This window comes from Triticum urartu, chromosome 2 (genome assembly GCF_003073215.2).
Source record: "Triticum urartu cultivar G1812 chromosome 2, Tu2.1, whole genome shotgun sequence".
Taxonomy (NCBI): domain Eukaryota; kingdom Viridiplantae; phylum Streptophyta; class Magnoliopsida; order Poales; family Poaceae; genus Triticum; species Triticum urartu.
Window position 1 is genome coordinate 16,594,929 of NC_053023.1, and position 13,799 is coordinate 16,608,727.

Below are 13,799 nucleotides of genomic sequence, written 5' to 3' on the forward strand. Positions count from 1 at the left end.
TTGATCTAGGGTTGGGGGTGCGTGGGGTATCTCTTTTTCTTTTTTGTTTCTTTTTTTCTGTAGATGGATGGATGGATGGATGTGGGATGGAGAGATGGATAGATGGATGGATGGACGCCATGTCATCAATCCGTGGGAAGAGCCCTGATTGGTTCGGCAAATCAGTGATTTAAAATAGTTTCTAAGTACTAGAAATAGGGAAATTTTGTGAAGCAACTATCAAAATATTTTGCAAAACGGCAGAACTAAATTTTTCACTCAAGTTAGACCCCATTTTTATGGATGATCATCTATTTGCATGCATTTTTTATCTTTCTAGATATTTTTAATCATTTTCTTGTGGCAAAAATGGCTTTTTGTGAAGAACCTACTAAATATTTGTTGTAAAATTGGACCAAATCAATTTTCTAAAATACTAGGTCATATTTAATGCATAGTTCACCAAATGGTTGGGGTCAAAAGTTTTGATCCACCTCTCGTGCAAAAGACAAATTTCCGCCGATTCAGCTGGAAGTGGATCAAATTTGAACTGCAGCTGCCTCATATTTTGCTATTTATTTTTTTCAAAAATCATTTCTAGGTACATAAGTATCTATTTAATCAGAGAAACACCAAAAAAATTCCAAGATTCAACCACTAGCTAGGAACGGTCAAGCCCGCCGTTTTGACCGCATTTTGAAACGGGCATAAAAAATTCAAAAAAAATCAAAAAATTGGGAAACCTTCGCATTGTGTCATCATATGTGGCCAAGTTCCCAGGAAAAATAACCAACTTGTAATACGACAATTATTTTAAGAAAGTGTTCTCAGAAACGAGCTATCATGTGTGGAGATCAATGGCTTTCAAGCCAAATGATCAATCATATGGCCACATTCATGGCATAGTTTGTTCAAATGATCTCATATTGTGCACAAGGGTGCATATTAGAATGGAAAACAATGTTGCCTAAGGAAGTTTTCATTTTCTTTGTACGAAAAAACCATTTTTCATTTTTCAAGTGCCCAAAAGGAGGTTTTTTTGTGAAGGACCTCCCAAATAATTGTTGCAAAATTGGACCAAATCATTTTTATAAAATACTAGGCCATATTTAATGCAAAATTGACCAAATGGTTGGGTGCAAAAAGTTTTGATCCACCTCTCGTGAAAAAGACAAATTTCCGCCGATTCAGTTGGAAGCGGGTCAAATTTGAACTGCAGCTGCCTCATAGTTTGCTATTTATTTTTTCCAAAAATCATTTCTAGGTACATAAGTATCTTTTTAATCAGAGAAACACCAACAAAATTCCAAGATTCAACCACTAGCTAGGAACGGTCATTCCCGCCGTTTTGACCGCATTTTGAAACGGGCATAAAAAATTCAAAAAAATCAAAAAATTGGGAAACCTTCGCATTGTGTCATCATATGTGGCCAAGTTCCTAGGAAAAATAACAAACTTGTAATACGGAAATTATTATTAAAAAGTGTTCTCAGAAACGAGCTATCATGTGTGGAGATCAATGGCTTTCAAGCCAAATGATCAATCTTATGGCCACATTCATGGCATAGTTTGTTCAAATGATCTCATATTGTGCACAAGAGTGCATATTGGAATGGCAAACAATGTTGTCTAAGGAAGTTTTCATTTTTGTTGGACGAAAAAACCATTTTCCATTTTTCGAGTGCCCAAAAGGAGGTTTTTTTGTGAAGGACATCCCAAATAATTATTGCAAAATTGGACCAAATCATTTTTCTAAAATACTAGGCCATATTTAATGCACAATTGATCAAATGGTTGGGTGTAAAAAGATTTAATCCACCTCTCGTGAAAAAGACAAATTTCCGCCGATTCAGCTGGAAGCGAGTCAAATTTGAACTTCAGCTGCCTCATAGTTTGCTATTTATTTTTTCCAAAAATCATTTCTAGGTACATAAGTATATATTTAATCATAGAAACACCAAAAAATTCCAAGATTCAACCACTAGCTAGGAACGGTCATTCCCGCCGTTTTGACCGCATTTTGAAACGGGCATAAAAAATTCAAAAAAATCAAAAAATTGGGAAACCTTCGCATTGTGTTATCATATGTGGCCAAGTTCCTAGGAAAAATAACAAACTTGTAATACGGAAATTATTATTAAAAAGTGTTCTCAGAAACGAGCTATCATGTGTGGAGATCAATGGCTTTCAAGCCAAATGATCAATCTTATGGCCACATTCATGGCATAGTTTGTTCAAATGATCTCATATTGTGCACAAGAGTGCATATTGGAATGGCAAACAATGTTGTCTAAGGAAGTTTTCATTTTCGTTGGACGAAAAAACCATTTTCCATTTTTCGAGTGCCCGAAAGGAGGTTTTGTTGTGAAGGAACTACCAAATAATTGTTGCAAAATTGGACCAAATCATTTTTATAAAATACTAGGACATATTTAATGCACAATTTACAAAATGGTTGGGTGTAAAATTTTTTGATCCACCTCTCGTGGAAAAGACAAATTTCCGCCGATTCAGTTGGAAGCGGGTCAAATTTGAACTGCAGCTGCCTCATAGTTTGCTATTTATTTTTTCCAAAAATCATTTCTAGTTACATAAGGACCTATTTAATCATAAATACATGGTTTGGTGGCGATACGTCGAGGTTTGGGCGGTGGCCGAGGGCCCCAACTCTAGAGCGCGTAAACTCGCATGCCCGTCGCGTGGTCACCGCGTGACCGTAATGTTGCCATGTGTTCTGGGCAGCCTAGGCATGTCTAGTGGGTTGGGCACTCCCCATGTTGGTGCTAGGAAGAAAATTACAACATAATATTCTCACGAGGAGACCGATCGATGCTCAAACATGAATTAGCAGCCAAGTGTTTGATTAGCGGTACGGGAAATGCACATGGCCAATGGGCATGAGTTTTGGCTGAGGATGATCATCTACTAAGGAGAATGTCTTCACAAATTTTGAGCTCAAAAGGAGGATCCTAGGTGGTACTTGCTTTGCAAAGTACAACGTTGGACAAAAATATGAATGTTGAAGCTGGGCTCAAAATAATGAATGGAGTGAGCTGAAATTTTGTGGAGGATGGTTATTTGGGCATAGGAAAGCATTGTAGTACATGCCAAAGTATTACTTCCTTCACAATGCCAAAGTATTGTAGTACATGCAAATTGATACCATTTGGACATGCCAAAGTAGTACTTCCTTCACAATGCTCTACTATGGACAGAAACTTGGGAAAACTAGTGAGAGAGATTGGATGAATGAAATGAGCTCAAAATTGGTGTAGGTAAGTTACTTAGGTATGGTCATGCGCTGGTAAATTTTCAGATCATTTGGGTAAGCCTAGCTAGTACTTACTTCACAAAGCATCTCTCGAGGTAGAAACTTTGGAAATTTCCCGAGAAAGATTTACTAGGAAAATTGAGCTGAATATTATCATGTGGCAATGATTTGGGTATGGAAGAGTGCCCAAAAAGTTTGAGGGTAATATGAGGGGTCTATGTAACACTTGCTTTGCAACGTGCCAATTTGGCCATAAAATATAAATTGAACCTGGGCTCACATAGATGATTTGACTGAGCTGCAATTTGGAGGAGGGTGATAATTTGGGCATATGAAGGAACTGTATAAATTTCATGTCATTTAGAGATATAAAAAAGGTACTTCCTTCACAATACTTCTAGGTGGACAAAAACTTTGGAAATTTGCCGAAGAAGATTTGCTAGGAAAATGGAGCTGAATTTTGTCATGCGGTAATGATTTGGATAGGAAAGAGTGCCCAAAAATTCTGAGGGCAATCAAGAATATATAAATAGCACTTCCTTCATAAAGTGTTGTTGTGAACAGAATAGGAAAATGAATATTGTTGAATTAGTTTTGAACTAGGCAAGGAAAGATACATATTTGATGAAGATATGCCCCAAAGAATTTATGAGATTTTTGTGGGAATTTTGAGAATGATAGAAATATAGGTTGCTTCACAACCTAGGGCAAAAACTGCCACATGGACATGACACATAGGCAAAACTGATGAGATGGCACCTAGTCATCACAACCCACCACAATCTACAAGGCTATGACCATCTATATTGGTCATTAACAACTAGAAATAAGGCAGCGGACTAGCACTGTTTGCTTTGTGACCATTTCGTGTAAGGAAATTACGACCTTTCTGACCAAAATGGTCGCAATGGTTTAGGGTTTGGAGCCCCCTGAACAGCTTTTGACCAATTGGTCTAAAATGGTCATAAATTTATGACCAATTCTTCGAGGGTCACTGACAGAAAGTCATAAGTTGACATATTTCTTGTAGTGTGGTGAGCCCAGATTCCGCGAAATGGCTTGAAGCCATGAAATCTGAGATGCGATCCACGTATGAGAACAAAGTGTGAACTTTGGTTGACTTGCCCGATGATCGGCAAACAATTGAGAATAAATGGATCTTCAAGAAGAAGACAAACGCTAACGGTAATGTAACTGTCTATAAAGCTCGACTTGTTGCGAAAGGTTTTCGACAAGTTCAAGGATTGACTACGATGAGACCTTCTCACCCGTAGCGATGCTTAAATCTGTCTGAATCATGTTAGCAATTGCCGCATTTTATGACTATGAAATTTGGCGAATGGATGTCAAAACTGCATTCCTGAATGGATTTCTGGAAGAAGAATTGTATATGATGCAACCGGAAGGTTTTGTCGATCCAAAGGGAGCTAACAAAGTGTGCAAGCTCTAGCGATTCATTCATGGACTGGTGCAAGCCTCTCGGAGTTGGAATAAACGCTTTGATAGTGTGATCAAAGCATTTGGTTTTATACAGACTTTTGAAGAAGCCTGTATTTACAAGAAAGTGAGTGGGAGCACTACAACATTTCTGATAAGTATATGTGAATGACATATTGTTGATCGGAAATAATATAGAATTTTCTGGAAAGCATAAAGGAGTATTTGAAAGGAGTTTTTCAAAGAAAGACCTCGGTGAAGCTGCTTACATATTGAGCATCAAGATCTATAGAGATAGATCAAGATGCTTGATAAGTTTTTCAATGAGTACATACCTTGACAAGATTTCGAAGTAGTTCAAAATGGAACAGTCAAAGAAAAAGGTCTTGCCTGTGTTACAAGGTGTGAAATTGAGTAAGACTCAAAGCCCGACCACGGCAGAAGATAGAAAGAGAATGAAAGTCATTCCCTATGCCTTGGACATAGGTTCTATAAAGTATGCCATGCTGTGTACCAGATCTATAAGAAAATGGAACATTAGGATTTTCTTACCATGCTCCCGTTAAGCATATCCTTCACATTGAACATAAACAAAAGCAACATGCGACTCATGTTCAACTAGCACTACTTATAGAACTTCTTCAAAGGTAATGTGCATTGAATACTTCAACGGTTGGTCATAAGCCCTAGCACCGCCACCACCGTCCCCTCCCCCTCCCTCCTGATTTCCACTTGCCACCATCGGGCAAAGCCCGTGCGATGGTTACCAACGGCAGGACTATCTTACATGGACAAAGTGTCACAACCGGCCCCTGGGTGAATGCACGGTCAACGTAGTGTCCAGCCTCAGAACTCCTTGCAGTGGGCGGTCATTGAGGCTCGGTGGTCAGGGCTCGGTGCTAAGTGGACTAGTGGAGGCATGATGGGGTGGGACTCAATTTAGGGATGTGCGGGATGTGGTTGGACGAACAAGGTGGTGATAGGAAGTCCTCATGGTGCCGGGCCCGGTATTCTATGGATATGCAGTGTATTATGCTCTAGCAATGAGACTCTATGGTGTTGGTTGTGGAGCCCGATGGCTGTGACGCTTACACTGCCTGGGGGTGATGAGCTTACTCTAACAGGCATGAATACCACTCGATGTTCATATGCAATTTGCCCATACTAGAAAAACGAAATTAACTAGCTAGCGGATCGTTTTTTATGTTTCCAATTTGCACATTAACTTAGTTAGTCACCTAATTACCTTTTCACTTCTTATCCAGTGTCCTTGCCACCACGTCCTGCTAGTACACATAATGGATGATATTAACACACGTTTTTCTACACCACTTCTGTTATAAATTGTACTTTGACATGTCAACACGGACCATACAGTAAAGAATTTTTTTAGGAACATAAATATTTTGAATGGATTAACCTATCTCTCTTTTGTGCACAAAGTTATTCACACCATGACTCTTGTGCAGGACAAACTAGATGCGCAATAACATTCTATTGCAATTCAAAGAAAAAAACGATGGAAGACAGAGGTTGACGATAAGTTTTCCGCTATTTTAAAGGTACATTTTCATACAAAATACCGTTTTCATTTTTCACTTAACCTTACCTCAGTATCAACAAAACTGTTTTGACCGGTATACGGGTAACTCATGTTAAAGAAAACATAAAACAGTTGGAACTTGAAGCTGTAATTAATTGGCATGCTCATGCCTCATATATGTCGAGCTTAAAGGAAAACTTTCTTTTACTAATTACGGTAACTAATGATGTACTATCTCCAAAGAAATCATCAAATGAACGGTCCATACAAAGACGTACAAATTTCAAATATATATAGAAGTAACTCATACTTTCTATGAGACCATGCGTCGTTATTTCCTTCAAATAGTTCTATTTTATTATCTTGAATTTTCTTAATAAAAGGAGAGTTTTCATCAGGCCAGCAAATGATTTGAAACGAGATGGATGATGTACTACACTTTTTAGTCCTAAGAGCATCTCTAGCAGATCCTGTAAAATGCGCTACCAAAAATTTCATCTAAAGGATCCTGTAAAATGAATTTACGGTACCGCGGAAGGCATGGAAAAACAGATCCACTATATGATACTGCATAATTTAAACTTCAACTTCATGAGACGATAGTTCACCGGAGTTCATCACACATTCGAACACACAAACTTAAAACATAGTGGATAAACCTACATCTAAACTAGTCTAGGGCTTGACGTTGAGGTTGTACTCAGTCGCGGAGCCGTCGAAAGTGTAGGCGAGGTGGTAGCTCTCCTTGGCCACCTCGAGCCATGCGGCGGCGCCTTCTTCTCTTGCTTCAAACGCCTCTTTCACCTCGTGGAACTCGATCTCCGCCTCACGAAGACCCTTGGTGGTCAGCCAAAGGGCCTCCCCGATCTCGTCGAACATGCTCCGCGCCTCCGGCCGTTGCTGCTGGAGTGGGTGCCGCGCTGCCTCACCATAAAAAAATAAACAAGTAAGTCAAGTCAATTAGCACCTCTTCTACAACACTTTCAATGGTTTTGGGCATTGAATACTTCAGCGCATTTCTCACGAGCCCTAGAGCTACCGCCACCCTTCCCCCACTACCCCTCGTCACCACCAGACAAAGCCCGTGCGGTGGTCGCCAGCGGCAGGACTGTCTTGCGCAGACACAATGTCAAGGCCGGCCTCTGGACGTCTTGTCACGCTCAACATGGTGGCCGGCCTTGGATCTCTCTATAGCGAGGTAGCCACAGAGGCTTGATGGTCGGGGTTTGGTGCTTGGCACCTGATGCGTAGTGGACTAGTTGTAGACATGAAGTGTTGGGCCAAATTTGGGGCTATGCCAGTTGTGGTTGGGCAACCAAGGTAGTGAAGGGAAGTCTTGGCGGTGGTGGATCCAGTCTTCTATTGCTCTGTGGTGTACTATCCTGCCACGGTGAGACTCTTTGGTGGCAGCGGAGCCCGACAGCTGTGAGGCTTCATTGGCTGCGGGCGCTGAAGTCCACCTTCGCGTGGGTTGCCAGGGTGGACATCGTGCGTGGATCTGGGCTCAGTAATGCGGTGGCAGATGGTTCGTCTAGCTGGATGGAGCAAGTTGGGGGCTGTGCAGGTGCGCGGGGTTGCCTAGAGGTGCCCCCCGTGAAGTCACACGATGGGTCTTTACTGAATGGAGTCACACGATTGTTCTTTACTGAATGGAGTCACACGATGGGTCCTTGCTAACACTTTTATCTGTATTTTTAATTCAAATTAAGTAAATGTTGAATTTGAATTTTTCAAGTAACATGTATTTTAGGAATCCATGATATGATCCCATGGGTAAGACTTTCAATGTCTAACGTACCTAGAAGTCATCAAATGGCTCTTTCAAATCATCCTTGATATCTTTTCGGAATCATACTAAGCAAATCAGATAATAAATAGTATAATAGATTATGTCCAAACGTACTAAAATACATGGATGGTTTGCTTTTTTGTTTTTGTTAGTTATTTTATGCTAAAACTAGAAATAATGAAAGTAGGTTTTGATAAGGAAATATGCAGTTTTTCGATTAAATTAATACACGAATAAATCATGAGCATGACATGGACAACATTGATAACACACTGATTACGATCTAACAGAGCATGTACTACGCATATAGTAGAAACATCTACGCATATCGCTAGTACTGCTACAACAGAAAGAAACATGAGAGGGATAAACGATGTATACTCTCCAATCGGCCACGCGGCGGTGGTGTCGGTGGCAGGAGCCGCGGCATCCTCGGTGGCCTTCTTGTCGGCCTCGGCCTTCTCAGCGGCAGCACGGTCGGCGTCGGTCGACATGGTGATGACGAAGGTGATGCGGACGTAGATGAACAGAAGCGAGCAGTCGCGTAGTCGCTACCCAAACACCTAATCGCCCCTCTCCCATACAGGATCCGGAGAGGCGGGGTTTCGGAGGCCTGCTCTCCCGTCAACCGTGTACGCGGTGAATGGGACGGAGTCGCCGGCGGCAGCAGCAACAGAGGAACGACGTGGGCGTGGAGGCGTAGATGCGTTCTGTTTCATGGCGGCTAGGGTTGGCAGCGCCCCACATATATATGTGCGGCTGCGCGTGGAGGGACGTGGGCTGAACCCACATCCAAGTCGGTAGCCCATGCGTAGGTCTTGTTCTTTGCGACATGCGTAGGTCTTGTTCAGTTGAAGGAGGGGCAGGCCCCCCCATTAGGGAGGTTGAATTTAGCTTGGTGCCATGCCGGGTGCAGCCGTTTAAATCCAAGGAAGGAAACCACCAACGTAGCTAATGTGGCAGGCTGACCTCAAGGAATAGAACAAGAGCTAAAGAAGACGTGGAGGTCAAGATAGCCACTGAGGATTCAAATTCTGATGCTCACATTCGTACTGTATGTGTCTCCCATACAGTATTTCAATCAGAAAACAAGGAAGATAGCATGGCTGGATCTAGGTGGGTCTGCTGCTTGGTAGACCTGCATGTTAGAGAGAGAGAGAGAGGGAGAGAGAGGGAGAGAGAGAGGGAGAGAGAGAGGGAGAGAGAGAGAGAGAGAGAGACATGATAAACCTTAACAATGCTTGCAACTTTTAAGCCATATGATTGTGTACACTATTTCTCGCTGTTCTGGTCTTGTAGTTACATGATAAACCATTAATGAAATTATTTATAACTTTAAAACTTATATTATCTTTACATGTATTTAAAGGGCTCAAAATATGTATGTAAATTTTGTGCAAAAAGAATATGATTGCCTATTGAAAAAAGAGAGAAGCTAAGCTAGAGGTAGACATAATTTGAACAACCGCATTTTTTTCACATATCGCAAAGTACTTATGTTTGTTAACTAAAATTATTTTGCAGGTACTTTATCTCATACATGGGATTATTATTTTTGTAAGCTATAACATTCTAATGATCAATATCTCACGGAGGGTGCTACACATATCAATCATTGTCCTTATCTTTCTATTTTGTTGTTTTCTCACATAGGCACAACATAAAACAAGGGAATATTGTACTATAAAAGAAGGGAAGGCGTGATGCACGACACTATCTCTCTTGAACTTGTAGTAACTATCTCCGGCCCGTCATTTCATGGTCCACCCTAATTATTCCACAATATTCATATGGGTTGTCCTCTTGTATACTACCAATCCAAACTACACACCAAGGGATAGCGTGATACACGCCAACCCATCATGTGATGGTACTTGTCTCATACAGGGAGCCCTACATGCATTCATTGTAACGGTATTGATATATCTGCGAATTAACTCCCTTTTCGGTTCTTTGAATTAAAAAATTACAGAAGTACCACCTCAAACCATGAAACATATCCATCATCAGCAGATGAGGCTTCTGTGTGTTCCTCTGTTGCCCCATCAGTGAAGAAGACATGAATGGTAGCAGGCCTGCCAGAGTGTTAGGATGGCCACTAGAGGATGGGGACGCCATCATGGTAGGATCGAAGAGCTTCTGCTGTTTGCTGGAGACGTGCAACATGCATGCACGTGCGGTGGTCATGTATCTCGCTCTGTATCTATTATATTGCTTGGTGGTCCAGTCGTCAGGAATAACGCTTCTTGAATCCGAAGAAGGTGGTGAGTATGCATGGATGTGGTGTGACAACAATGTGTGTGAATGAAAGTTTGAAAAGTAATTAAAATGGGGCCTTGAAAACTCCATAATAATAGAGTTTTCGTGGTAATGGTGCTTGTACTTCTTTACAATATGGCCCCTTGGTAGATGAAACATTGGCATTTCTTATCATGCTCCTGTTAAGCATATCCTTTATCCAGCACGTAAACAAAAGAAACAAGTAACTCAACTCAACTAGTTCTCCTTATAAAACATTGTCAAAGGTTTTGGGCATTGAATACTTCATCCCGGTTCTGACGAGCCCTAGAACCGTCATCACCCTCCCACTAGCCCTTGCCACCACCGGGCAAAACCCACGTGGTGGTTGCTGGTGACAAGACTGTCTTGTGCAGACACATTGTGAAGGCCGGCCCTTGGAAAACATGGCACGCTCAGCGTGGTGGACGACCTTGGATCTCTCAACGGTATGGCAACCATGAAGGCTCGATGGTTGGGGTTTGGTTCTTTGCACCAAGTGCTCAATGGATTCATTGGAGGTGTGATGTGGTGCGCCCAATTGAGTAAAATGCATAAAACTACCAGTTTAGCGTCATAGCTATCGGAAAACCACCACATTACAAAACGTGACACTTTGCACTGACCGAAATTTTGACAGTGGAAAAAACACTGAACCATAAAATGAGTGCATTTTGACATGGCCGATCACTCGCGGGTTGATAGCGGTGACAGCGCAGAACTAATGAGCGTTAATGGTCGTACCGACAGATATCCGTTCGGCCCGTTCCCCTAAAGGAAATAGTGGCTTTCCATTCTCTCCTCTCGCTCCCCTCTTCCTCGCTCCCCTCTGTGCCGTCGCAATGACCTCTTGGAGAGATCTGGAGGACAACAACAAGGAGGAGGAGCAGACCTAAACCGGCATGGACGTGGACATGTCGGTATGTATACACTCATTGCAGTTAGGGTTTGATAATTATAACTAGCAGAGTGTGACATTTTAGATCCTCCCTTCTCTGCCTCTAGTCTGTGCCTAAGGCTTCTTATTCAATGCAGGAGAATCCTAATACAACTATTGATGCTTCCTTCTGTGGCATAGTGACTAGTCCAAAGATCAAATGCAAGCTTTACCAGTTTAGGGGCAACAAATTTGCTGCATTTGATGGCATAAACACAGGTAGAAGATTCTATGGTTGTGCTAAGCAGGTAATAATTGATGAGCTGTTTTGTTTACTGAATGTGCTCTGTAGTTGAATATGCTTGTGTTTACTGAATCAGTACTGCTAATTGAAGTATTAATGTTAACTGAATCACCACTGTTAATTGAAGTATAACTGTTAAGTAAATCACTACTGTTGATTGAACATTGCACTATTAATTGAACTATTACTATTAATAGAACCTTGTACTGTTAACTAAATTGGTACTATGAACTGAATTATTACTATCAATTCATACTGGTAGCAGTAATTTGATAGTGAAAACTACATCCCTATTGTTAACTGAATGTGCTACTTTTAAATGAATGGGTCTTTTACATTTCTTTCCTTGACTCAAACCCACTACTCATATTTGCCCCTAATTTCAAAGCATGCTCAAATTTGCCCCAGTGTCGTTAATTGCCCTTACAGAAATGCCCTTCTTTGCCGTTACTGTCAGTTCAAAGTGCTTTAACCGCTATCTAGACGTTTGCTGGACATTTTGCCCCTGACTCCACGTGTCACTTACAGGTAGGTCCCACTCAAAAAAAAATTGAAAAACTCTTTCTCTAACCCCCCTCCTTCTCTCACTCACTTACATGTGGGGCTGAACTAGAAAAAAGAAAAAAATAAAAGAAAAGGGAAAACTTGAAGAAAATATGCCCTAGAGGCAATAAAAACGTTATTATTTATTTCCTTATTTCATGATAAATGTTTATTATTCATGCTAGAATTGTATTAACCGGAAACGTAATACTGAAGGAAATATGCCCTAGAGGCAATAATAAAGTTATTATTTATTTCCTTATTTCATGATAAATGTTTATTATTCATGCTAGAATTGTATTAACCGGAAACATAATAAATGTGTGAATACATAGACAAACAGAGTGTCACTAGTATGCCTCTACTTGACTAGCTCGTTAATGAAGATGGTTACGTTTCCTAACCATAGACATAAGTTGTCATTTGACTAACGGGATCACATCATTAGGAGAATGATGTGATTGACTTGACCCATTCCGTTAGCTTAGCACCCGATCGTTTAGTATGATGCTATTGCTTTCTTCATGACTTATACATGTTCCTATGACTATGAGATTATGCAACTCCCGTTTACCGGAGGAACACTTTGTGTGCTACCAAACGTCACAACATAACTGGGTGATTATAAAGGTGCTCTACAGGTGTCTCCAAAGGTACTTGTTGGGTTGGCGTATTTCGAGATTAGGATTTGTCACTCCGATTGTCGGAGAGGTATCTCTGGGCCCACTCGGTAATGCACATCACTTAAGCCTTGCAAGCATTGCAACTAATGAGTTAGTTGCGGGATGATGTGTTACAGAACGAGTAAAGAGACTTGCCGGTAACGAGATTGAACTAGGTATTGAGATACCGACGATCGAATCTCGGGCAAGTAACATACCGATGACAAAGGGAACAACGTATGTTGTTATGCGCTCTGACCGATAAAGATCTTCGTAGAATATGTGGGAGCCAATATGAGCATCCATGTTCCACTATTGGTTATCGACCGGAGACGTGTCTCGGTCATGTCTACATAGTTCTCGAACCCGTAGGGTCCGCACGCTTAACGTTTCGATAACAGTTATATTATGAGTTTATATGTTTTGATGTACCGAAAGTTGTTCGGAGTCCCGGATGTGATCATGGACATGACGAGGAGTCTCGAAACAGTCGAGACATAAAGATTAATATATTGGACGACTATATTCGGACACCGGAAGTGTTCCGGGTGATTTCGAAGAAAACCAGAGTGCGGGAGGGTTACCGGAACCCCCCGGGAGAAGTAATGGGCCTTATGGGCCTTAATGGAGAGAGAGAGGGCTTGCCTAGGGCAGGCTACGCGCCCCTCCCCCTCTGGTCCGAAGTGAACTAGGAGAGGGGGGGGGCGGCGCCCCCCTTCCTTTCCCCCTCCTAGTAGGAGTACAAGGAGGAGGACTCCTCCTCCTGGCGCGCCATAGAGGGCCGGCCGGCCTCCCCCTTGATCCTTTATATACGGGGACAGGGGGCACCCCAGAGACACAACAATTGATCTGTTTGATCTTTTAGCCATGTGCGGTGCCCCCTCCACCATAGTCCACCTCGATAATACTACAGCGGTGCTTAGGCGAAGCCCTGCGTCGGTAGACATCAACATCGTCACCACTCCGTCGTGCTGACGAAACTCTCCCTCAACACTCAGCTGGATCGGAGTTCGAGGGACGTCATCCGGCTGAACGTGTGCTGAACCCGGAGGTGCCGTGCGTTCGGTACTTGATCGGTTGGATCGTGAAGACGTACGACTACATCAACCGCGTTGTG